This window comes from Nomascus leucogenys, chromosome 20 (assembly GCF_006542625.1).
Source record: "Nomascus leucogenys isolate Asia chromosome 20, Asia_NLE_v1, whole genome shotgun sequence".
NCBI classification, from domain to species: Eukaryota; Metazoa; Chordata; class Mammalia; order Primates; family Hylobatidae; genus Nomascus; species Nomascus leucogenys.
This window is the reverse complement of record NC_044400.1, coordinates 33,071,707-33,098,004: the sequence shown is the minus strand read 5'-3', so window position 1 is coordinate 33,098,004 and position 26,298 is coordinate 33,071,707. Positions and strand designations below refer to the sequence as shown.

The 26,298-nt window shown below is 41.8% G+C and overlaps 1 protein-coding gene across 1 annotated transcript in view; it reads left to right on the top strand.

Moving 5' to 3' along the window:
- The first annotated feature begins 391 nt into the window (after positions 1-391).
- Positions 392-26,298, top strand: part of MAP3K2 (mitogen-activated protein kinase kinase kinase 2) — a 93,440-nt gene continuing 67,533 nt past the window's right edge. The window contains exon 1 of the mRNA XM_030800872.1: positions 392-923. The gene's annotated coding sequence lies outside the window, so the exon portion shown is untranslated. The remainder of the gene's footprint in view (positions 924-26,298) is intronic.

Sequence of the window (26,298 nt, the reverse complement as noted above, 5' to 3'; positions counted from 1 at the left end):
CACACTCAGTCCGTCACTGCCTCTGCTAGCTCTGCTACCCTTGGGCGCTGTCCGCAGCCCACGTGGGAGATCTTTTCACGAGATCTACTCGGATGTCTGGGATCTGGCCACTACCGCAGGCTCGAGACAACCCAGGTGCGTATGCGCCGCGCACACTGAACAGCACAGGATGCCCCGGGGCAGGGACGGGGCCGAGGCCGGGGCGGAGCCAGGACTGGGAATCCCCGCGCCGTCCGGCGGGGGGGACGGGGCGTGTCTGTGGGCGTGGCGGCCCTCTGCGCAGGCGCCGATCCACTCCCTAGGGTCGGGCGCGCGCCCCCGGCGGGCTCCGCTACCGCCGGGCGGAGGGGTGCGCGCGCACGAGCGAGCGGCCGTGACGTGCGCCGCGCTACGCCCGACGTCACGGGTCCGTGTGTAGTGGCGGCCGGGCTGCCTGCCCTTAGCGGCGGCGCCTGACGAGGGTGCCGCGGCCGCTGGGCGCAGCGTTCGGGGGTTGCACGGCCCGCGGCGGCGACGAAGACAACGACCAGGACGCTCGGCGCCCCTGTCCGCGGAGGCGCCACTCCCGCCTCTTCTCCGGTCTCCGGCGACGCGGGCCCGCGGCTTCCTCCTTTCCTGCCCAGTTCCCCGCGGCCTCGGGGTTGCAGCTGCTAGAAGCGCCGAGGAGCGCCAGGAGGACCCGGCCGGCTGCGAGGATTCACGCGCCCGCCACCCCGCCCGGCCTGGGCTTCATGTGAAAGAGTGACGGGCCTGGCCCCAAGGCCCACGCCCGACTCCTCACGCGCCCCTCCGGCCCCCGGGGGCCCCGCGGCCGCCCCCGACCTGGGGCCGCGGTGACAGGCCGCGCTGGGGCGGAGGGGCGGGCTCGGCGGGGGCGGCCCCTCCTTGGGCCTGCGGCTCTCTACGTCCCTGCGGAGCAGCCGGTACGTGCGTGTGTGCGTGCGCGCGCGTGAGTGTGTGTGTGTTTTTGCGCGCTTGTGTGTGTGTGTGTCGGGGGCCGTGGGCTGGGCGCCGGGAGGGGGCTGGCGGCGGCCTAAGCGCCGCTCCAGGGGCGGAGATTTCGCTGGGTGATTGCCTAGCTGCGGGAGGGCGGACCTTGGGCCCCCCGCATCCAGTCCTAAAGCCCAGGTCAGCGCCAAGTAGGCTGCTGGGCTGTGTTAGCTGTCAGACACGTTCCCTGCAGAGATTTTAGAAGGAAGGTTGCAGCTGGTCTTGGGATGAAGCAGAAATGGTACATGCAGTAAGCGAAAAAGTGCTTGTCTTTGCACTGTCACAGTGTGGTAATCTTTTGATGTAAGGTTGTTTCCCCCTTTTCTCTTTACGAAATATTTAGGTAGCACTTACGGTGCTCTTAGTCTGCGCCCGGCAATTGTCATGCATTATCACTCTTCATCTTCCCAGCCCAATGAAGTGGGTACATCGCCCCATTTTACAGGTGAAAACTTGAGGCTCAGAGAGATTAAGGCATTTGTCCAAGGTCGTGAAACTAGTAATCCAGGAAGGCTTGGTTCGAATATGCAGATGTCTTTTTGTAAGACTGTATTTCTCGTCTTGCAAAAAATAAATACGTTTAGAAAATGAGACTAACTGAGCAGTTTCTTTAATGGGATAAATTCTAAACACATAGACAGATACAGTTTAGTTTTCCCTAACGTAAGCTCTTCGATGTCTTTTGCCAAATCATTTTCTTGGCTTTAAAAAAAAATTTTAAAGATGGCTTCAGATACCTTTACTTTTTATATACTAGTACTAGATAGGAAAAAATTATTCTCTTACAAAAAATAAATACATTTGGTAAAACTGCATAGATCTTGAAAAGTCACAAATTTACTTTCGTAGTTTGACCTTGAAGCCCAAAGGGAACTCACAGTTGGGTTATTTGCTTGAGATTTCCTTGTTGCAAAATTTGTTGCTGGATTATGTGGCAATTTAGTGATTTGTTCGTTGTCTTATGCAATGTTTTTTAGTTCAGTGTCAAATTTTAATGCGTAGAATATCGTAGAAAGTTTGATGGTGTGATTGTTTTTCATTTGTATGGAGTGCTACTAATCAGTGTTTATAAGTTAACTGAAAATTCTCATTTTAGCATGAGTTTTGTATTTTTTTAAACTATGCTGAGAGGAAAAAATAAGGAGCCAGAGCTCTGTACTGAAAAAAAGTCGATACATTTCCTTTGAGTAATTGAAGCTTTATGCATAATTGCAAATGTTTAACAAATCTATTGATGCCTTGTTATACTGCTCTGTAATTTTCCGAGTGTATTATCAAGTTGAAGAAAATTTGTGGTCTTGCAGTCTCTGTGGAGAAAAGGTCAAATTACAAAGTTAACATGTGGATGGTTTACAGATTGATTTGTTGTTTGGTTAAAATATAAACATGTTGAATCTTATTGAATTATGTTGTATATGATATCATTATAGAATGGTTATCCATGTGCCTGTTTTGAGAAACTAGCTGTTAAAGGCTTATCTTAAATAATTGGATTGCATTAGAGACAGTCTTTTAAGCAATGTTTTAGGTGGAGCTTTTGTTTCTCGTTTACTTTATTGGTACCAAAGGGTTAAACTAATAGGTGCTGTATTAAAGTCATGTTTGATACTCTGCATTTCCTACAGCGTTGGTTTCAGGTTGATTTTCTCTTTATAGAATTGGAGCTATTTCCACCTACCTCCCACTTTTTATTATCAAACAATTTCAAGCATACAGAAAATTTGGTAGTAGTAAACCACTTGTATCATGACCCTCTAGATTAAACATTTGTTGGTATCTTGCCATATTTGCTTTATCCATAGGTACATGTACAGGCATACCTTAGAGAGATTGTGGCTTTGGTTCCAGACCACTGCAATAAAGGAAAAGAAGTGAGTCACATAAATTAGTTTCACGGTGCATATAAAGTTGTTTGCAATATACTGTAGTCTATTGTGTGCAATGGCATTATGTCTAAAAAAAGTATATACCTTAATTAAAAAATTATTTATTGCTAAAATTTCTAAAGAACATTTGAGCCTTTAGGGAATTGTGATCTTTTTGCTGGTGGAGGGTCTTGCCTCCATGTTGATGGCTGCTGACTAGTAAGGATGGTTGATGAGGGGTGGCTTTTGAAGTTTGGGATGGCTGAGGCAATTTCTTAAAGTAAGACATTAGTGAAGTTTGCCGCATCGATGGACTCTTCCTTTCATGAAAGATTTCACTCTAGCATGTGATACTATTTGATAACATTTTACTCACCATAGAACATTTTTCAAAATTGGAGTCAGTCCTTTCAAACCGTTTATCAACTAACTGCTTATCAACTATCATCTAAGTTGCTTATCGTTGCTTTATCAACCAAGTTTTTGTAATCTAAGTCCTTTGTTGCTACTTCAATAATATTCACATCGTCTTCACTAGGAGTAGATTCCATCTCAAGAAGCCACTTTCTGTCCAGGTGTAATGGGGTCACGCTTATAATCCCAGCAGTTTGGGAGGCTGAGGCAAGAGGATTGCTTGCGCCAAGGAATTCAAGAACAGCGTGGGCAACATGGCAAAACCCCATTTAAAAAAATACAAAAGTTAGCCGGTTGTGGTGATTTGGGAAGCTGAAGCAGGAAGATTGCTTGAGCCGGGGAGGGGAGGTCAGGGCTGCAGTGAGCTGTGGCAGTGCATACCAGCCTGGGCAACAGAGCAAGACCCTGTCTTAAAAAAAAAAAAAAAAAAAAAAAAAGAAAAAGGCTACTTTGTTTCCTCATCCATAAGAAGCAACTTTTCATCCGTTCAAGTTTTAGCTCCGCTACTAATTGTAGTTCTCTTGCTGTTTCCGTCACATCTACAGTTACTTCCTCCACTGAAGTCTTGAACCCCTCAAAGTCATCCATGAGGGCTGGAATCAGCTTCTTCCAAATTCCTGTTAATGTTGATACTTTGACCTCCTCCCATGAATCATCAATGTTCTTAATGGCATCTAGAATGATGGATCCTTTCCAGAAGGTTTTCAATTTACTTTGCTCAGATCTATCAGAAGAATCTGATCACTGTCTATGGTAGTTATAGCCTTACAAAATGTATTTCGTTTATTTTTCTTTTTTTAGTTTCACAGTGCGTATAAAGTTATGTTTACAATATACTGTAGTCTGTTAAGTGTGCAATGACATTCTAAAAAAGCAATATATATGTACCTTAATTAAAAATTATTTGTTGCCAAAAAAATGCTAAAAGAACATCTGAGTCTGGATCAGGCTAGCCTAATTTTTTATTTTTATTTCTATTTTTAGAGTTAGCATCTCACTGTGTTGCTCAGGCTGGTTGCAAACTCTGCCTCAGATGGTCCTCCCACTTTGGCCTCCCAAAATGTTGAAATTACAGGCATGAGCAACTGTCCTGGCTGTATTTCTTAAATTAAGAAATGCATCAAAGTTGGAAAAGTCGAAATACCCCATTCCCTGGTGACACGATCTCTCTCATATTTAGAAAAACCTAAAGATGCCACCAAAAACCTCTTAAATTTGACAAATAATCCAGTAAAGTGTCAATACAAAATCAGTGTACAAAAATGAGGAGCATTTCTATACACCAATAACGATCCAACTGAAAACTAAATCAAGAAAGCAATCTTCAAAAAAAGAAAAAATCCACCTAGAAATGTATTTAATCAAGGAGGTGACAGATCTCTATAAGGAGAACTACAAAGCCCTGATGTAAGAAATTCTAGATGACACAGACAAATGGAAGAACATCCCATACTCGTTGATTGGAAGAATCAGTTTTGTCAAAGTGACCATACAACCTGATATGAGTTGTTTATTTGTCTCCTCCAAATCTCATGTTGAAATGCAATCCCCAGTGTTGGAAGTGGGGCCTGGTGGGAGGTGACTGGATCATGGGGGTGGGTCCCTCATGAGTGGCTTAGCACCATCCCCTTGATGATGAGCAAGTTCATGTGAGATCTGGTCGTTTAAAAATGTGTGGCATCTCTCCACTCTCTCACTTGCTCCTGCTCTTGCCAAGTGATGTCTTTGCTCCCGCTTTGCCTTATGTCGTGAGACCTCACCAGAGGCCAAGCAGGTGCCAGCACCATGCTTCCAGGCCAGCTTGCAGAACCGTGAGCCAATTAAACCTCTTTTCTTTATAAATTACCCAGCCTGAGGTATTTCTTTAGAGCAATGCAAGAATGGCCGAATACACTACTCAAAGCAATCTACAAATTGAAGCGAACCCCTATCAAAATACCAACATCAGCTGGGTAGAGTGGCTCATGCCTGTAATCCCAGCACTTGGGGAGGCCAAGGCAGGGAGATCACCTGAGGTCGGGAGTTCCAGACCAGCCTGACCAACATGGTGAAACCCTGTCTCTACTAAAAATACAAAAATTAGTGGGACGATGTGGCAGTAGCCCCAGATACTTGCGAGGCTGAGGCAGGAGAACTGCTCGAACCCAAGCGATGGAGGCTGCAGTAAGCCAAGATCGTGCTGCTGCACTTCATCCTGGGCAATAGAGTGAGTCTGTGTCTCAAAAAAAAAAAAATCATTCTTCACAGAATTAGCAAAAACAATTATAAAATTCATGTGAAACCAAAAAGCCTGAATACCCAAAGCAATCCTAAGCAAAAGGAACAAAGCTGTAGGCACCACATTACCTGACATCAACTTATACCACAAGCCTGTAATAACCAAAACAGCATAGTACTGGTACAAAAACAGCCACATCCATCAGTGGAACAGAATAGAGAACCTAGAAATAAAGCCACATATTTACAGTTAATTCATCTTTGACAAAGTTGACAAGAACACAGACTGGGGAAAGGACGTCTTCCTTCAATTATGGTGCTGGGAAAATTGGATCGCCACACGTAGAAGAATGAAACAGAACCCTTATGTCTCAAAAATAACTCCAGATGGATTCAGGACTTAACTGTAAGATGTGAAGTTATCAAAAAGAAAACCTAGGGAAAACTCCTTCTGGCCATTGGTCTAGGCAAAGAATTTGTGACTAAAACCTCAAAAGCACAGGCAGCAAAAACAAAAATAGAGAAATGGGACTTAGTTGAACTAAAAAGCTTCTGCACAGCAAAAGAAATAACAGAGTAAATAGCCTGCAGAGTGGGAGAAAATATTTGCAGACTATACATCCAATGGGGACTAACATCCAGAATTTACAAAGAACTCAGACAATTAAAAAATTAATGATGAATAAAATAATCCCATTAAAACATGGGCAAAGGACATGAATAGACGTTTTTTGAAAGAAGACATACGAATGGCCAATAGGCACTAGAAAAAATGCTCTACATTATTAATCAGATAAATGTGACTTAAAATCACACGGAGATATCATCTTACTCCAATTGGAATGACTACTAGTAAAAAGACAAAAAAAGATGTTGGCAAGGATGCAGAGGAAAAGGAACTATAATACACTGGTGGTGGGAATGTAAATTAGTTTTCCCTCTAGGGAAAACAGTGTGGTGAGTTCTCAAAGAACTGAAAATAAAACTACCATTCCATCCAGCAATCCTAGTACTAGGTATCTGCTCAAAGCAAAAGAAATCATTATATCAAAAAGATACCTGCAGTTCTATGTTTATCACAGCACTATTCACAGTAGCAAAGATATGGAATCGACCTAATTGTCTATCAGCAGATGACTGGATAAAGTAAATGTGGTATATATACACAGTGGAATACTATTCAGCCATGAAAAAGGATACAGTCATGTCTTTTGTAGCAACACAGATGGAACTGGAGGTCATTATCTTATGTGAAACAAGTCAGACACAGGAAAATACCTTATATTCTCACTTATAAGTGGGAGCTAAATAATGTGTACACATGGACATAGAGTGTGGAATGATAGATAATTGGGACTCAGGTTGTGGGGTGGGAGCAGGTGGATGATGAGAAATTACTTAGTGGGTATAATGTACTTTATTTGGGTAATGGATACCCTAAAAGCCCTAACTTCACCACTACACAATCTATACATGTAACAGAATTATACTTGCACCCAATAAATGTATACAAATACAAATGGAAATAATTTTTTTTTTTTTGGAGACAGAGTTTCACTCTGTCACCCAGGCTGGAGTGCAGTTGCACGATCTCAGCTCACTGCAACCTCCGCCTCCCGGGTTTGCCTCAGCGTCTTGAGTACCTGGAATTACAGGCATGCTACACCCATCTAATTTTATATTTTTAGTAGAGATGGGGGTTTCACCATGTTCGTCAGGCTGGTGTCGAACTCCTGACCTCAGATCCGCCTGCCTTGGCCTCCCAAAGTGCTAGGATTACAGGTGTGAGACACTGCGCCTGGCCAGATATAATTTTTTAACAGAACAGTGGGTGTGCTGGGGTGGCTATTGGAATGTCACTGTTCCTAGGACTTTAAAATATGTTTGTACACAAAGACTTGAAAGTTGAAGTGACTCCTTCATCCATGGACTGCAGTATGAATGTTGTGTTAAAAGGCATGAAAACAACATTAATCTTGTACATCTTCATCAGAGCTCTTGGGTGACTAGATGCATTGTCAGTAAGCAAAAGGAATCCTTATTTCTGAGCAGTAGGTCTCAACAGTGGGCTTAAAATACTCATTAAAGCATGCTATAAACATAAATGCTGTCAGTCATCCAGGTTTTCTTTGATTTCTACAATACAGGCAGAGTAGATTTAGCATAATTTTTAAGGATCCTAAGACTTTCAGAGTGGTAAATGAGCACTGGGTTCAGCTTAAAGTCATCAGCTGCATTACCTTTAACAAGAGAAACAGACCATCCTTTGAAGCTTTGAAGCCAGGCATTGATTTCTCTTCTCTAGCTGTGAAAGTCCCAGATGCCATCTTCTTCCAATAGAAGGCTCTTTCGTTGCCACTGAAAATCTGATGTTGAGTGTAGACACCTTCATCAGCTAGATCTTCTGGATAACTTGCTGCACCTTCCACATCAGCACTTGCTGCTTCATCATGCACTTTTATGTTATGGAGGTGGCTTTCGTAAACTTCATGAGCTGTCCTCTGCTAGCATCCAACTTTTCTTCTGCAGTTTCCTCACTTCTCTCAGCTTTCATAGAATTGGAGAGAGTTAGGTCCTTGCTCTGGATTGGGCTTTGGTTTAAGGAAATGTGTTTGGTTTGATCTTCTGTCCAGACTAGTAAAACTTCCTCTGTGTCAGCAGTAAGGCTGTTTTGCTTTCCTATCATTTGACATGCCTTCCCTACTAATCTTAATCATTTCTAGCTTTTGATTTAAAGTGGGAGATGTGTGAGTCTTCCTTTCACTTGAACACTTAGAGGCCAGTGTAAGGTTATTAATTGAGCTAATTTCAATATTATTGTGTTTCAGGAAATAGGAAGACCCAAGGAGAGGGAAAGAGAGGGGGATGAGGACTGGGTGGTAGAGCAGTCAGAACACATCCAACATTTATTCAGTTCATTGTCTTATATTGACATGATTTGTGGCACCCCAAAACAATTACAATAGTAACATCACAAATCACTGATCACAGATCACTGTAGCAGATATAATAACAATGAAAAAGGTTGAAATATTGCAAGACTTACCAAAATATGATACAGATACACAAAGTGAACACAGGGTGCTGTTTGAAAAATGGTGCCAATAGACTTGCGTGATGCAGGGTGCCACAAACTTTCAATTTGTAAGAAAACACATTATTATCTGTGAAGCACAATGAAAAGTGAAATAAAACAAGGTATACCTCTACTGAAAGAAAACAACTATCAAACTAGAATTCTAGATCCTGGAACTATATATTTCAAAAATAAAGGAGAAATAAACACTTCCAGATTTTTTTTTTAAAAAATGTCACTATGAAGCAGAATAAAATGAAGCTCAATAAAATGAGATATACTTGTATATTATTTTCAGCTGAACTCTTTGAAACTAAGCTATGGACATTATGACATTTTACCCCTCAATATGTCACATGCATCCTCTAAAGTTAAGGACATTTTCTTACCTAGCCAAAATACCATTATTGTTACTTTTCTTAGGTGTGATAATTCTTTAATATACTCTAATATATATCCATATTTACATCTCATTCGTACTGAATTGTCATTTGTGATTTGTACACCCATGCCCACCAAATCAGGATTTCATCAAAGTTTATTCATTGCATTTAGTTGTTAAGGCTTTTTGATCTCTTCTAGTCTACAGCAGTCTCACCTCTTACCCCCTTTAAAAATGACAATGATTTTTTTTAAGAGATCAAGACAGTTGTCTTATAAAGTGACTCATATTCTCGATTTGTCAGATCTCCCCCCCCATAGCATTGTTTAGCTTGTTCCTGTATCCTCCCTATACCAGTTGTTAAATGTAAACTAGATTTAAACGGTCGATTAGTGTTGTTTTTTTTTTTTTTTTTGAGACGGAGTCTTGCTCTGTATCCCAGGCTGGAGTGCAGTGGTGCGATCTTGGCTCACTGCAAGCTCTGCCTCCCGGGTTCATGCCATTCTCCTGCCTCAGTCTCCCGAGTAGCTGGGACTACAGGCGCCCGCCACCCCGCCCAGCTAATTTTTTGTATTTTTAGTAGAGATGGGGTTTCACCCTGTTAGCCAAGATGATCTTGAGCTCCTGACCTCATGATCTGCCCACCTCGGCCTCCCAAAGTGCTGGGATTACAGGCGTGAGCCACTGCGTCCCACCACAGTCGATTAGTTTTAATTTAAACATTTTGGGCAAGAATACCTAATAAGTGATTTAATATATTTTATATGCCTCCCATTAGGAGACGTACACTGTGCAGTCCCATTATTTGTGATACTAGGTTTGACTGCTTTGTTGAGAGGAGTAAGGTGAGTTATATTTTTCTCACTGCAGTCAGCAAGAAATCTGTGGCATGATAAATTAGCACTGTAGTGCTAGTCTGTTCTCCAGTGATCTCTTACCTAACAGTTGTGGTATCTTTTGCTGATCCTTGTCAGGCTAACTTCTAAATTTCAGTGTTAATAAATGTTTGTTGGTCTATAGATGGAAACAAATCACAGGAATTAAAAAATATCCAGCTAGGTTAATCAGAATCTGATTTTGTGGATTTTAAAGATTTTAACAAAGAATTCAAAGTATACTTTGTTACAAATTTTATAAGAAACCTGGCTTGAAAAAAATGGGAATAACTCAGTGCTGGTCTTCTGTACTCTTAAGAAGTGCATTTAAATTTTTCTTAGACAACATCTACTGCACAAGAACAGCCAGAAGGCTGGGCGTGGTGGCTCACGCCTGTAATCCCAGCACTTTGGGAGGCCGAGGCAGGTGGATCAGGAGGTCAGGAGATCAAGACCATCCTGGCTAACACGGTGAAACCCATACAATGTAAGGGAAGGGTGGATCTACTAAAATACATTTTGAGAAAATTGTCTATTTTGTGATATAATGGGAGGAGCACTGGATTGAGAGTCAGAAGATCATTCTTACCATTATATGAAGTTCAAGAATTATAAATTTTTGAGCTGGGCTGTGTGGTGCATGCCTCAACTACTCAGGAGGTTGAGGCAGGAGAATCCCTTTAGCCCAGGAGTTGGAGGGCATCCTGGGCAACATAGCAAGACCCTGTATCAAAAATCAGGAAAAAAAGAAGGATAAATTTTTAAACTTTACTGCATGTTCTTATTTCATAGTGATTGCTTTAGTAAACATTTATGAGTAAAGAATGAATTTCTGATTATGATATGTTTGTTACATTTAGAAGTGAACTTCATTTTTATGAAGCCAGTTATAAGTAAATCAAATATATGTAATACAAAATTGAACTTAAAAAACCTTTCCTCTTATTCTCAAAGTGTTGTGTGAGATGTATCTATATATCTATATCTACACACACCTAACAAGAAGTGTTAAGTTTGTCTTTTGTCTTGGATATTCCTGGGATTTATTTGGAACATTGGTTGACTATATTTCTCTTGGTAGTTAATCACATAGTTGCTTTGTAATATCTCTTGTATTGTTGCCTTTATTGTTACTTAACTCTCAGGTTAAAGAGTTAAGATTAGGTCTTAACTCTTACTTTGTCGTGGTCGTTTATACCTTGCCTTCCCAACTAAAAGGAGGATAGGGATAGAATCTTTAGATTCCCTACGGTCACTAGCTTACTGGTTTTCTTACAAGTGGTCAACAGTTATTTGTTTGAGATTCATAGTACCATAAATTTAAAAAGCACTATGAGGTTTATAAACTTTGGACTTTTTTTCCATTTGTGTGGTTAGTCATTTAGTGTGAACTTTAATAGTTAATAATGACAAAAGAATAGTTTAATATATTTTATCGGTATTCTTTGGATCATTCTCAAATTAGGTCCCTTTATTGTCACTGAGAATGCTCCTAGGGCACTCTGTGCACACTTGCCTCTACCGTTGTACTTGCCACATTGCACTATAATCATCGCTGTGTCCTTCAGTAGTAAGTTAGCTCATCAAGAACAGAGGCAGCGTTTTGTTGTTTGGTACTCCAGTAACTAGCACAGTGCAGACAGCAGGGATCTCCTTTTCAGTACTGTAAGATTACTTAAAAGGTGATGCCTCCCAAAATCATTGATGATTTACAGAAGTTTTGGTTTGAATTTACTGGTTGAGTTTCCTTTGTTTCTTTTTTTCTCCTACATGATACTGGTTTTACTTTAGTTAAATGTAATTTTCTATGTTCTAGGCACTGATTTCAGTACTACTTTTAAGATTTTAATTCATTTAATCCCTACAACAACCCAGTGGAATTAGTTACTGTTATTATATCCGTAGTGCAGATGAGGGAACTGAAGCACAGGGGCGATAAGCAACTTGCTTAGGTTCACACATCTTGTCTGTGGTGGAGCTAGGACTTGAACTCAGGCAACCTGGCTCTAGAATATGTGCTCCTAACATGCTGCTTTTCTTGCTTTATCAGGGCATTGAGAAAATTGGATTTGTAATATATCTTTCATCAAGTAATATAAAAACATTCTTTGACATTTATATCATACTATATAATTCATTGAGTATCCGCTATGTACCAGAGTGGGGATGGTATTTCCAGAAGGCCTTGAAGAGTTGTCAGCAGTTGAACTAAGTTAACAAACCTTATACGTTAACCGACTGTGCTTACAATGTGTATTGAAAAAAACTTTAAAATATAGAAAAGATAAAGAAAATAAAGGTAGTGAATAGCTAAGACTATGAGCTTGGGATTTAGACCTGAGTGTGAGTCTGAGCTCCACTCTCTAAGCCTCACTCCTCTGTAAAATTGGGGTATAGTGTCTAATTCATAGGGCTTTTAAATGAGGTTTAAGTGAGATAATATGTTTAGGACAATGCCTAGCATGTGTTCCAAAAACATTATCAGTTATTGTAAAAATCTCTCATAATCCACATAGATTCTGTCTATTTTGATGTACAAAGAAGCTCTCTTATTTAATGTGATTGGGAGGTATTTATTACATTTAAAAAAGTTATTAATATAAGGGGAATAAAAATGATACATTCTACCTTAAATGTTTATTTTGTTTAAGAAAACATAGAGGCCAGGCCCCATGGCTGGTGCCTGTAATCCCAACCCTTTGGGAGGCCAAGGTGGGTGGGTCGCTTGAGCCCAGGAGTTTGAGACCAGCCTAGGCAACATGAGGAAACCCTGTCTCTCCAAAAAAAAAAAAAAAAAACAAAAAACCCCACAAAATTAGCCAGACGTGATAGCACACAGGCCGGTAGTTCCAGCTACTCAAAAGGCTGAGGTGGGAGGATTACTCAAAAGGCTGAGGTGGGAGGATTGCTTGAGCCCGGGAGGTTGAGGCTACAGTGAGGAGTGATCATGCCACTGCTTTCCAGTCTGGGTAACAGAGTGAGACCCCATCTCAAAAACAGAAAAACTCAGAAAACAAACAAACACAAAAACCATATAGATGTAAAGCAGTCTGAGTATATGATCCATCTAGAGACGTATGATTTTTCCTCCTAGTCTTTTACAGTTGATTCACCTATACCTGATTTAACAGTTTTTTGTAACTAGCTGTTGAGTTTTTCTAAAATTCGGCTTCATTTTTATAGAATCAACTCTTCATATTTATAATTTTACTGATTTATGTAGTATTTAAACTGAATGTTATTTTATCATAACAAACTATATGTTATAAACTGTAAATTATAAATATAACTAATTCTTGGTAAGTTGATGGGAATATAAACGTATTGGTTTGATAAAAAGTAAGCTTCACTAGTGGCGAATGTTCAGTAATTTATTGGAGAGAATGGAGAGTATTGTTTAATTTGCCAGATTAGTTTGTTAAGGATGTTGGATAAGAGAAAATATTGTTGTCTTGCCTTCTAGTATCTCTGAGTAGTTGAGAAAGTATTATACAGATATTTAAACAAAGGATTCAGCACTACATAATGATAATGTACCAGTTTTGTTTCAGCTATTTCAAGTTTTTAAAATTTGTACCTTTGGTTTTTCTTTGTATTCTGGTTCCTTGAGGATGTGTAGTTTTTTAGATCTCCATTTTCCATATCTGTCATCTTCTCTCAGTATCTTTCCATTCTGGTAAAGCTTCTTAGGTTTAATCTCTGTAGTCACATCAATAGTTCTTTTCCTTATTCCCTCTAGTATCTATTAAAAATATTTTTTGTCTCACAGTTTTTGTTGTTGTTGTTGTTTGTTTGTTTTGAGACAAGGTCTCTCTATGTTGTCCAGGCTGGAAGGCAGTGGTGTGATCTCAGCTCACTGCAACCTCTGGCTCCTGGGCAAGTATCTTATTCTGCAGTTGAATCTGTATTATCTTGGCAGTCCTAGATCTCACCCATTTCCTTTTTCATGTTGTCTTTGTTTTGCATCTCAGCCTAGCCTCCCATTTGGCTTTCTCTTCCTGTTTTATAAAGACATGTCTTCTGGCATTGAAGCTATCATACAATTTTCTACAAATTTCAAACTGTATGTTAGGAAGCAGAGATAATATTTGTCTACTGTGTGCCAGAAAATTCATATCACATTTTTAAACTTAATAACTATGGTATATCATATTTTTCTGATTTTACAGGTAAGGCTCAGAGTCACATAGTGCAGTTGGGATTTTGTGTGGCTCGGAAGACAAGTTAGAGCAAAGGTTCCTAACATTCCTGCTGCCTCCACATTGCTCATTCTCGTTATATTCATCATTCTCTATAATGACTATATGCACTGGAATACATATATTTTCTGTGATGAATGTGTGCACTGGAATCTTCTGGGGCTAGGGCCAATGTAGTTTAAAAAAAAAACCACTGAAATTTAGATGCTATTCTAAATAGCTTTTATAATTGCCCACATCTTTTATAATTGCTAAGTCAGAGTTCTGATAAATATTTGGGTAAACTAGAATTTCTTTATTTGTATTACATATACTTTTCAGTGAGATGACAATAAACTTGTCTATTTTAAATAAATTTTATGGGAAGTGGGTTCATTTTTCTGATCTCTAAGAGAAGTAATATAGGAGAGTTTAATGTCCATAGTTAAAGGACTTATTTTAATTTCTTAAAATGAATAAAAATAGAGTGAACATTGGGTATTTTCAGTATGATTTCTTTTTTTTTTTGAGACAGGATCTGGCTCTGTCATTCAGGCTGGAGTGCAGTATCAGGATCACTGCTCACTGCAGCCTTGACCTCCTAGGCTCAAGCAATCCTCCCACCTCAGCTTCCTGAGTAGCTGGGGCTACAGGCACACCATTATACCCAACTAATTTTTAAATTTTTGTAGAGGCAGGGTCTCTGTATTGCCCAGGCTGGTCTTGAACACCTGGGCTCAAGCGATCCTCCTGTCTCAGACTCCCAAAGTGCTGGGATTATAAGCAGGAGCCACCATGCACAGCATCAGCATGATTTTTAACTAGTTGTAGACTATTATTCTGAGTAGGCTATGAACAAAAACCCCAGTATCTCAGTGGCTTAAAACAACAAAAGGTGTATGTTTTGCTCATTGCATGTATTCAATGAGGGTCAGCTGGGGGCTTAGCTCAACATTTTTGTCATCCTTACTTTGGGTCCCACTTTGGGACCTCACGTGGGAGCAGCCACTGTACGGAACTGCTGGGTCCAACCTGCAGACCCTGGCTGAATGACAGATGAACAAATGCACTCAGACACCAGAAACCAGTGAAAGAGCGGGCTAGGGGACCAGGCCGCCCACAGACACTGAGGAGGGTGCTGTAAAGAGTCAGCAGCTGCGGCCTGACAAGCCTACACTGCCGGCATTTATTCAGTATAGATTTAATGACAAAGGCCTTGAGTCAACACACTTGTGGGCAGTTCACATGGTCGCGCCCCCCCCTTCCCACCCTGCCACCCCAGTAGTCCTGCACTCGGATGATTAAAGGCCAGGTTCCAAGGTCTAAGTAAACTTATCTAGATCAGTTTCTTTACATTCCCTTGTTATCTAACCTAAACTGTCAGGCACCTGATAAGAGAATCTGGCTGCCTTTAGCCAAATCTTTTTCCGAAGCTTTTGTAAAATCTTACAGCCTTCCAAGAAGGTTTGCATCTTTCTACTGTTTTTCCCACCACCCTGACTGATCTCCTACGTCTCTCCCTTTTCTGTTTTTAGCATCAGGTTTTGTTGATAGGAGAGTACAGATATGTGCAGCAGGTTTGTCAGGCGTGGTGGTAACTGCTCATATTCCAGCTTTGCATCCTGGAATTAGTAAATAACATAAGACAAACTTGAGTATAATTAGCAACATTTTTTTTTTTCCAATCAAGGAGTGACCTGTATTGTTACTTGGCACTTCAGTTCATTGTGTGCTGTTACTAAGGAACCCCACTGGGGTTATGTTAATCTCTCTCAGCCAAGCAGTCGCATTGTTAGAAGCTGGGAAGGGGGGTATTTGTCTAAGTAACAGGGCAGAAAAAAGGCGAATTTAGAAGATGGGCCAAATAGAGTGTAGCAGGTACTGGTTGCAGGCAGAGTGAGAGAATTAATCCCAGCACTTTGGGAGGCTGAGGCAGGTGGATCATGAGGTCAAGAGTTTGAGACCATCTTGGCTAACATGGTGAAACCCCATCTGTACTAAAAATACAAACATTAGCTGGATATGGTGGCGTGTGCCTGTAGTCCCAGCTACTCGGGAGGCTGAGGCAGGAGAATCACTTGAACCTGGGAGGTGGAGGTTGCAGTGAGCCCAGATCGCACCACTGCACTCCAGCTTGGTGACAGAGTGAGACTCTGTCTCAAAAAAAAAAAAAAAAAAAAAAAAGCATAACAAGGAACAGATTATCTGGAGTGAATCGTGTCTGTGTCCAGAGCAGGATTCACTCAGTCTTCTGACTTGTCTTCTTCAGCATCCTGTCCGGGGCCTGTGTTGTCTGAGGAAGCCGCATTGTCCGGGGCTATGGGTCCTGTAGGGTTATTTTCTTTATTTCTGGTACTGGGTTGGGTCCTAGCCACGCCATGGTATGGTTTGATGCATTGTACTGGAATCCGAAGAGGACCTGAGGGGGTGTGAACAGAAGCATATCCTCTCCCCCACTTTAACGATTCATTTTGACCACACCATACATTACTGTTTATGTCTTTCCATAAAATTGCAGGTTTTATGTCTCGAGAGGTTTTAGCAAAGTGCTTTTCTACAGCTGATTGAAATTTATTTAAATTTTTAAAATTAAGGGTAAATAAGGCTTGTGCTAGTAGTGTTGCAGGGTCCTTATTCATATTCCCCCTTTTTTGTTTTCTGAGCATACTTTTAAGGGTGGATTGGGTACGTTCTATGGCCTGTCCTTGGGGGTTATACGGGATGCCTGTGGAATGTTGGATGTTCCATGTGTGACAAAATTGTTGAAATTGTGAGCTGGCATAAGCCATACCATTATCAGTTTTAATTTCTGTGGGCTGTCCCATAAATGCAAAAGTTAAAAGAAGATGTTTAATGACATATCGGGTGGACTCTCTAGGAAGAGCATGAGTACTAATTAAATGAGAATTGGTATCAATGGATACACGTACATATCTAAGTTTTCCAAATTGAGGGATGTGTGTAACATCTGTTTGCCATAACTGATTAGGTTCTAGTCCTCTAGGGTTAACACCTGTTGAAGGAGGAGATGTGCCTGTGAACTGGCAATCTGGGTGTTGTAGGATAATTTGTTTAGCTAGTCTCTGGGTAAGTTGAAATTGTTTAGATAAGTTTCTCAAGTTTTGGTGGAAAAATTGATGCATTTGGGTGGCTTGGTCAAGCAGTGATGTCATAACCTGTAGGTCTGCTTGATCATTGCCATAAGCCAGTAGGCCAGGCAGTGAGCTGTGTGCCTGAATGTGTGTAATAAAAATAAGATGTATACATTGATCTAGCAGTTGCTGAAGTTGGAGAAAAAGTGCACACAGAGTGGGCTCCAGAGTGGTCTTAATGAGGGCTGTCTCAAAGTTCCGCAATAAATAAACAGTAAGCAGAGTCACTAACAATATCGATGAGCTGAGTGGAAAAAGTTTCTAAGGCTAATATTAAGGCTCCAACCTCAGCTCTCTGAGCGCTAGTAAATCCAGAACGAGTGAGGGAATTATGTGATCTCCACCACACAGCCGCTTTTCCATGTTTATCAGAGCCATCAGTAAACAATGTTAAAGCATTAGGTATGGGGGATTGAACTATTTTAGTAGGCAAAACAACAAAAGTACGAGATAAGAACTGAAGGAGTTTGTCAGCAGGAAGGGTATGCCCTATAAGGCCTGTGTAATCAGACAGTGCTGTTTGCAGGTCCATAGATAAGGGCAATAGTGCTTCAAACTGCTTTTTACTTAAAGGAATCCTGATGATATCAGGGTCATAACCTAGCAACCGATTGCATTGTCTGAGGCCTGAATAGATGACTTTACTGACTAACTGGACATAGGGAAAGAGTGTTTTAGTCCTGGTATGTGAGCAAAAAACCCATTCTAGAAAGCATAGCTCTGGGCCCATCTGTCCTGTTAACCCTGTAGGGGAGTGTTTCGTGGGAAAAACAAACAGCTGAACTGAATATCGTGGATCTGTGTGATCTAATTGCCTTTGAGAGATAGCTTGCTCTACTTCTTCAATTTCCCTTTGTGCTGTAGGAGTTAAATACCTAGGAGGGTCTAGGGCAGCATTGCCTTTTAAGATAGAAAACAAGTTTTTTAACTTATCGGTAGTTATGCCTAAGGTGGGGCAAAGCCAGTTAATATCACCTAGTAATTTCTGATAGTCATTTAAGGTGTGTAAGTTGCTAGTATCTAATTTAAGGTTTTGAGGTCTTACCGAGAAGTTAGTCTGTATCCAAGATATTTCCAAGGAGAAGACATCTGTACTTTTTCAGGTGCTATGATTAAACCTCTTAACTGTGTATTCTTTACTACAGAGGTATATAACCTTAAAAGCACTGGCTCTGTTGGGGCTGCTAGTAAAATATCATCCATAAAATGAATAATCTTGCCATTAGGAAATTCTTTTCTACTTGGGAGAAAGCCTGATTTACATGATACTGACACATGGTAGGACTGTCCAGCATTCCTTGGGGAAGCACTTTCCATTGAAATCAGCGAACTGGCCTTTCATTATTGATTGCTGGTATTGTAAATGCAAATTTTTCTGTGTCCTCTTCTGCTAGGGGAATAGTATAAAAGCAGTCTTTTAAGTCAGTAACGATTGTAGGCCAATCTCGAATGGCCGTGGGGGAGGGAAGCCTCTGCTGAAGGGGCCCCATAGGTTGCAAATTAGCATTGATAGCACGTAAGTCATGCAAAAGTCTCCATTTACCAGACCTTTTGGGAATGATGAAAGTGGGTGAATTCCAGGGGCTGTTTGACGGTTCTATATTGCTGGCTTTTAATTGCTCCTCAACTGATTGACGGGCTGTTTGTAATTTCTCTCCTTTTAAAGGTCATTGTTCTACCCAAATAGGATTTTGAGAGAGCCATGTCAACGGTAGGGGAGGAATAACTGTGGCCATAATTAGAGGTCTGCAGAGTGACCCCCCATTGGGCTAATAGGTACTGTCCCCAAAGGTTAACAGGGAAGGGCATGAGTTGAGGTTGTATAACTGCCTTTCTTCCCTCTGAGTCGCAACAGGTTAGGGTGCTCTGCTTGGCTGTGTGCGCTTCCCCAGTGCCAACAATTTTTTGTTTCTGAGTGACCCAAGGCCAAGTTTCTGGTTAGTTTTGATCACTAATGTTTGAAATATCCACCCCTGTGTCCAATAAGCCAGTAAAATTCTTATTTCCAATTTTTAAAGTGATCATGGGTCTCTGGTTAGTGATTAATTGATTCCAGTATACTCCTGTGGCTCCTGTGCTTCCAAAACGTCCCTTTCCCCCTTTCTTTCCGTGGGCATTGGGGACCCAGTATGGTAAAAGCAGTACCAGAGCTATCTTTGATCTGGGGGGAAGAAATATGCAGACCTTTACATTCCATCATAACTAGTGTCTCACCTTGATAATCACTATCAGTTACCCCAGTGAGCACATTGATTCCTTTACTGGATAGGCTAGATTGCCCTAGGACTAATCCCACTGTTCCCAGTGGCAGTGGGCCCCAGATCCCGGTTGCAACCCTTTTAGGGTCTTCTCCTTCTTTTAGCACTAATTCATCGGGTCAGAGTAAGTCCAGTCTTGCGCTCCCAGTGGTGGTTGCTCTGAGAGAGAGGACTGTCGGCTTTCCATCTGACAGAGGAAAGCTGCTGACATTGCCCCAGTTTGCAGCGGGGCCTGGGGTCAGCCCCTCATGAAGTTTCCTGCCTGGTTACGTACAGAGTTGTCGTTTTTATCAAATTTGGACCTGCATTGATTTGCCCAATGTTTCCCCTTTTTACATTGGGGGCATATAGAAGGGGGTTCTTTTCCTGAGTTAACTTGGTCTCTATTATTGGGACATTCCCTCTTCATATGACCTGCCTCTCCGCATAGAAAACAATTTGGGTTTCCCTCCCTTTTCATTCTAGGAGGCCTTAATGCCATAGCCAGTATTTTGGCTTTGTGTGTTTCAGTCCCCACCAGTTGACATGCTTGTGTAAGTTCCCTGACTGTGGCTGCCTTTCCTCTGATTGCATGCATTGCTTGTTGGCGATCCACATTAGCGTTTTCATAAGCCAATTGTAACAATAAGATATCAGGCCTGGTGTGACTAATTTGTCTCTTAATTGCCTGGGTTAAACGATTGATAAATTCATCAAATGGCTCCTGAGGCCCTTGTCGGACATTTGTAAAAGATCCCTGTTGATCTCTGCTTTTGGGAATTGTGTCCCAAGCCCCGAGAGCGCACAAAGATACTTGTGCATAGGCCTGGGGATCAAAAGTTAGTTGTTGTTGTAAATCGGCATGGGGACCCCTCCCCTGGAGCATAGCAGCTGTTAACGTCTTGCCCGGCCACCTCGTTCTGGTTGGCTTGTTGTTTGCACAACTCATCGTATTCTGCCCTCCAGAGGGGGTACTGGCTGGCGTCCAAAATTGTTTTAGCTAGCACTGACCAGTCCCATGGGGTCATACGGAAGTTGTCTGCCAAGGCTTCAGTCATTCCTTTCGTAAGGAAATGGGCTAGCAGCTCTGTTTTCTTTAATGCTTTTTCTTAGCTTTTTATAAGCGTTAGAAGAAATGGGTTCATGTACCTGATTGCCTTGTCGTTCTTGCATTACTGGGCAGGCTAAGAGCTCCCCTTCTAATGCCACTTGCTTAAGACAGGGTCACCTAGCTGTAGCATATCCCTTGTCTTTTTTCTAGTTTATTGGAGGAGGGGGCTCAGGCAAAACCTCCATTTCCTCTTTGTTATTTTGGCCCGGTGATAGCGGGGCTGAGGGATAAGGAGGCAGTAAGGTAGGTGACAGTTCCTCCTCCCTCCCCTTTTTAGGTTCTTCTGTGTATAACGGGGCCAGAGCTGCCCTAACTAAAGCCCATAATGTTAAAGATGTTACTGGGACCTGTTGTCCTTGTGCATGATGTTTAAGATTTCTCCTCACTTGTTCCTAGAGCTCTACAGCTAGCGTACCTTCTTCGAGGAACCATGGGTTATGGGATACAACAGTTTGCATTAGGTCCCTTAATTGAGCCTGTGAAACCCAGGCTCCACTAGCCTTAAGCAGCTTTTTAAATACTTTTATATACTGTTTCTGTTGAGCGGATAACTGTTGTCCCTTGATGAAACCCTAGCCTGAACAATTCCCTCGAACTTGGAAATTCAGAGCAGGCAACAATGACTTACTGACCGCAGTTTTTTCACCTTCATTTTCAAGGGTTTTGTTGTGATCTGTTGCAGCATTCCTCACACAGGGCACTACCTGCCGGGTCTGACCTGCAGACCCTGGCTGAACGACAGATGAACAAATGAACTCAGACACAGGAAGCCAGTGAAAAAAGGGGCTAGGGGACTGGGCCGCCCACAGACACTGAGGAGGGTGCTATAAAGAGTCAGCGGCCGAGGCCCTGACAAGCCTGTGCTTGCGCTGAGGGTATTTATTCAGTATAGATTTAATGACAAAGGTCTTGAGTCAACATGCTTGTGGGGAATTCACATGGTCGTGCTGCGCCCACCCCCCGCCCCCCCCCCAGTAGTCCTGCATGCAGATGATTTAGACCAGGTTCCGAGGTCTAAGTAAACTAACTTACCTAGATCAGTTTCTTTACATCCCCTTGTTATCTAACCTAAAGTTTCAGGCACCAGGTAAGAGAATCTGGCTTCCTTCAGCCAAATCTTTTTCCGAAGCTTTTGTAAAACCTTCCAGCTTTCCAAGAAGGTTTGCATCTTTCTACAATTTTTCCCACCACCCTGACTGATCTCCTACATGGAACATTACTGGTTAATTAGTTAAGAGGGAAAAGAGGACATATCAGACTACACTGTGGCTTTTAAAGCTTTTACCTAGAAACATTCACCACTTCCACCCACCAGCTCTGGCCAAAGGAAGACTCCTGACTGTACTTGGGATATAAACAGGATGGGGAAATTCAATCTTTCCATATGCCCAGAAGGATAAAAACAAGTATTTGTGAACAGCCCTCCCACGGAGACAGTGTTTTCTGTGGAAAAGTTTTTGAAAATTAATTTTGAAAATCATTACATGGAAGCCAGTGGGAAAAATATGAGTCAGTACTATTTCTTATTAGTCTTTGGGAAGAGATCTCCAATCTAAGATGAAGTCATTTTTTACTTCTTTCTTTGTTATTTTGTAATAATACAGTCAGTCCCCTGTATCTGCAGGTGCTGCATCTGTGGATTCAACCAACCACAGATAGAAAATATTCAAGAATGGCCGGGCACGGTGGCTCATGCCTGTAATCCTAGTACTTTGGGAGGCCGAGGCAGGCAGATCACAAGGTCAGGAGTTCGAGACCAGCCTGGCCCGTATGGTGAAACCCTGTCTTTACTAAAAATACGAAAAAAATAGCTGGGCGTGGTGGTGCATGCCTGTAATCCCAGCTACTCAGGAGGCTGAGGCAGGGGGATTGCATGAACCAGGGAGTCAGAGGTTGCAGCGAGCCAAGATCCCACCACTGTACTCCAACCTGGGCGACAGAGTGAGACTCTGTCCCCCCAAAAATAAAAAATAAAATAAAATATTCGAGAATAATAATGCTAGTCACAATTCAACAAGCCAGGCACAGTGGCAAATGCCTGTAGTGCCAGCTACTTTAGAGGCTGAGGTGGGAGGTTTGTTTAAGCCCAAGAGGTCAAGGCCAACCTGGACAACATCACAAGACCTCATCTCAAAAAGAAAAAAAAAATACAAATTTAAAAAATACCTTATAACAACTATTTACATAGCAGTTATATTGTATTAGGTATTAAAAATAATCTAGAGATGATTTAAAGTATGTGGGAGGATGTGCATAGTTTATATGTAAATACTTTGCATTTTTATTTTTATTTATTCATTTATTTATTTATTTTTGAGATGGAGTCTTGCTCTGTCGCCAGGCTGGAGTGCAGTGGCGTGATCTGGGCTCATTGCAACCTCCACCTCCCTGGTTCAAGCGATTCTCCTGCCTCAGCCTCCTGAGTAGCTGGGACTAGAGGTGCCCGCCACCACACCCGGCTAATTTTTTGTGTTTTTAGTAGAGACGGGGTTTCACCATGTTGGCCAGGATGGTTTCAAACTCCAGAACTCGTGATCTGCCCACCTCAGCCTCCCAAAGTGCTGGGATTACAGGTGTGAGCCACCACGCCCGACTGCCTTTTTATTTTTATTTTTTTGGGTCAGGGTCTTGTTCTGTCACCCAGGCTGGATTGCAGTGGTGTGATCTCGGCTCACTGCAGCCTCTGCCTCCTGGGTTCAAGTGATTCTTGTGCCTCAACCTCCCAAGTACCTGGGACTACAGGTGCACACCACCACACCAGGTTAATTTTCCTATTTGTAGTAGAGACAGGGCTTCACCATGTTGGCCAGGCTGGTCTCAAACTGCTGACCTCAAGTGATCCACCCACCTTGGCCTCCCATAGTGCTGGGATTACAGGTGTGAGCCACCATGCCCAGCCAATACTTGCCATTTTATATGAGGGACTTGAGCATTTGCAGATTTTGGTGTCTATGGGGTCCTGAGACAAGTCCCTTGTGGATACTGAGGGATGACTGTAGTTGGATGCTCCTAAGTCATATTTTATTTTAGATTTGTGACTTAGACTTGTTTAGATGTGTTTCATTATCGTTATTTGAGAGTTTCTAATTACTGTAAGTTTGACTGGCTTTGTTACATTTTAATGGTATTATGGAGGTTTTGTTTTGAGACAGAATCTCACTCTGTCACCCAGGCTGGAGTGCAGTGGTGCGATCTTGGCTCACCACAACCTCCCCCTCCTGCGTTCAAGCCATTCTCGTGCCTCAACCTCCTGAGTAGCTGGGATTACAGGCATGTGCCACCACGCCTGGCTAATTTTTGCATTTTTAGTGGAGATAGGGTTTCACCATGTTGGCCACGCTGGTCTCAAACTCCTGACCTCAGGTAATATGCCTGCCTCAGCCTCCCGAAGTGCTGGGATTATGGGTGTGAGCCATAGTGCCCTGCCTGGAGTTTTAATCCAAAGTATTTTATTCTAATATGATAGGGAAATGAGACCTAATGTCTCCTGATTCAGTTTAAGGAGAGATAGATCAATATTATCTTTCATATGATGGCTTTAATGTATATTCTGATTAGGCATTTTAAAGTAACCTGTTAACTCCTTTTTAAAGTTAGTAATATCTTATTGTATAATATACATATGTCAGACAGAATTTACAAAACTTCTTAGTTGCTCAGATACTATAAGGAAACAAGATAAGTAGAGGGTTGCTCAGCCTTAGATTGATAAAAATCTACTTTTAGAGATGATGTGACATTAATCCAACCAGTCTGTGATCAGTACATGGCTGCATTTTTTTGACTTCACCCCCAAGCTGTTATGTCTCTTTTATTTTATTTTTTTTATTATTATACTTTAGGTTTTAGGGTACATGTGCACAATGTGCAGGTTTATTACATATGTATCCATGTGCCATGTTGTTTTGCTGCACCCATTAACTCGTCATTTAGCATTAGGTATATCTCCTAATGCTGTCCCTCCCCCCTCCCCCCACCCCACAACAGTCCCTGGAGTGTGATGTTCTCCTTCCTGTGTCCATGAGTTCTCATTGTTCAATTCCCACCTATGAGTGAGAACATGCAGTGTTTGGTTTTTTGTCCTTGCGACAGTTTACTGAGAATGATGTTTTCCAGTTTCATCCATGTCCCTACAAAGGACGTGAACTCATCATTTTTTATGGCTGCATAGTATTCCATGGTGTATATGTGCCACATTTTCTTAATCCAGTCTATCGTTGTTGGACATTTGGGTTGGTTCCAAGTCTTTGCTATTGTGAATAGTGCTGCAATAAACATACATGTGCATGTGTCTTTATAGCAGCATGATTTATAGTCCTTTGGGTATATACCCAGTAATGGGATGGCTGGGTCAAATGGTATTTCTAGTTCTAGATCCCTGAGGAATCGCCACACTGACTTCCACAATGGTTGAACTAGTTTACAGTCCCACCAACAGTGTAAAAGTGTTCCTATTTCTTCACATCCTCTCCAGCACCTGTTGTTTCCTGATGTTTTAATGATGGCCATTCTAACTGGTGTGAGATGGTATCTCACTGTGGTTTTGATTTGCATTTGTCTGATGGCCAGTGATGATGAGCATTTTTTCATGTGTTTTTTGGCTGCATAAATGTCTTCTTTTGAGAAGTGTCTGTTCATGTCCTTCGCCCACTTTTGTCTATGTCTCTTCATATATAATCTTGCCCTGTGATTTGAGAAAGGGTAGATTAGTTACGTGTTCTGAGATCATGTAATGTATATTAATTCACTTCACAAGAATTATATCCCATAGTCAAGGGTTTTTTTTTTTTTTTTTTTTTTTTTTTTTTTTTTTTTTTTTGAGACAGAGTCTCGCTTTGTCACCAGGCTGGAGTGCAGTGGCACAATCTCAGCTCACTGCAACCTCCACCTCCTGGATTCAAGCGATTCTCCTGCCTCAGCCTCCTGAGTAGCTGGGATTACAGGCATGCGCCACCATGCTCGGCTAATTTTTGTATTTTTAGTAGAGACAGGGTTTCACCATGTTGGCTAGACTGGTCGAACTCCTGACCTCAAGTGATCCACCCGCCTCGGCCTCCCAAAGTGCTGAGATTACAGGCGTGAGCCACTGCGCCCAGCCAGTCAAGGAGGTTTTGGATATTGCTTTTAGAGTTGGAAAGTTTACACAGGGATGTGCCTGAGGGATTTCTTGCCTAGAGTTTTTCTGAACGGAGTATCACAAACCACATTCTATTCAGTTCAATAGTTGATGGTAGGTAGGCAGCCTGAGTTAGTCTTAAATCTGCAGAGTGACTTCAGGATTTCTGAGTTTGTAAAAGTGACGCTACCGTCGGACTTGTTGCCTCTTAAGGACCTGTGTAGCCTGTGATTCTGTGAGGTCCACAACTTACCAGAAAATGGTAAAGAGGCAGAAGAGACTTAAATATTTTCTTACTTAAAAGGTTGTTAACATGGCAGCAGTCTGGAGAACATTTGTTACAGGACAGCATTTGGAAGGAAGTTAAGTAGCTCTGTTCAATGTGATTAGCTGATCCAAATGAGATCTCTTACTTAAATGTATTTTATAGCTAGATTGTTTGCATTGACCTGTGCTTGATTTATAGTAGGCTCTCAGTAAATACTTGTTGAAAGAGTGAATAAGATAGGAATCAGAATCGCCTGTGGAACAGCTTAGTAATGAACTCCAGGATAGTAAGCATTGAGCCCTAGAAAATAACAGAGAACAGAATTATTCTCATGTTATGAGTGGAGAACCAAGACTAATAAAACACATTTTTGGAAATACGTTAGCCAAAAAGGTAGGGAGTGGGGTGAAGATCTTT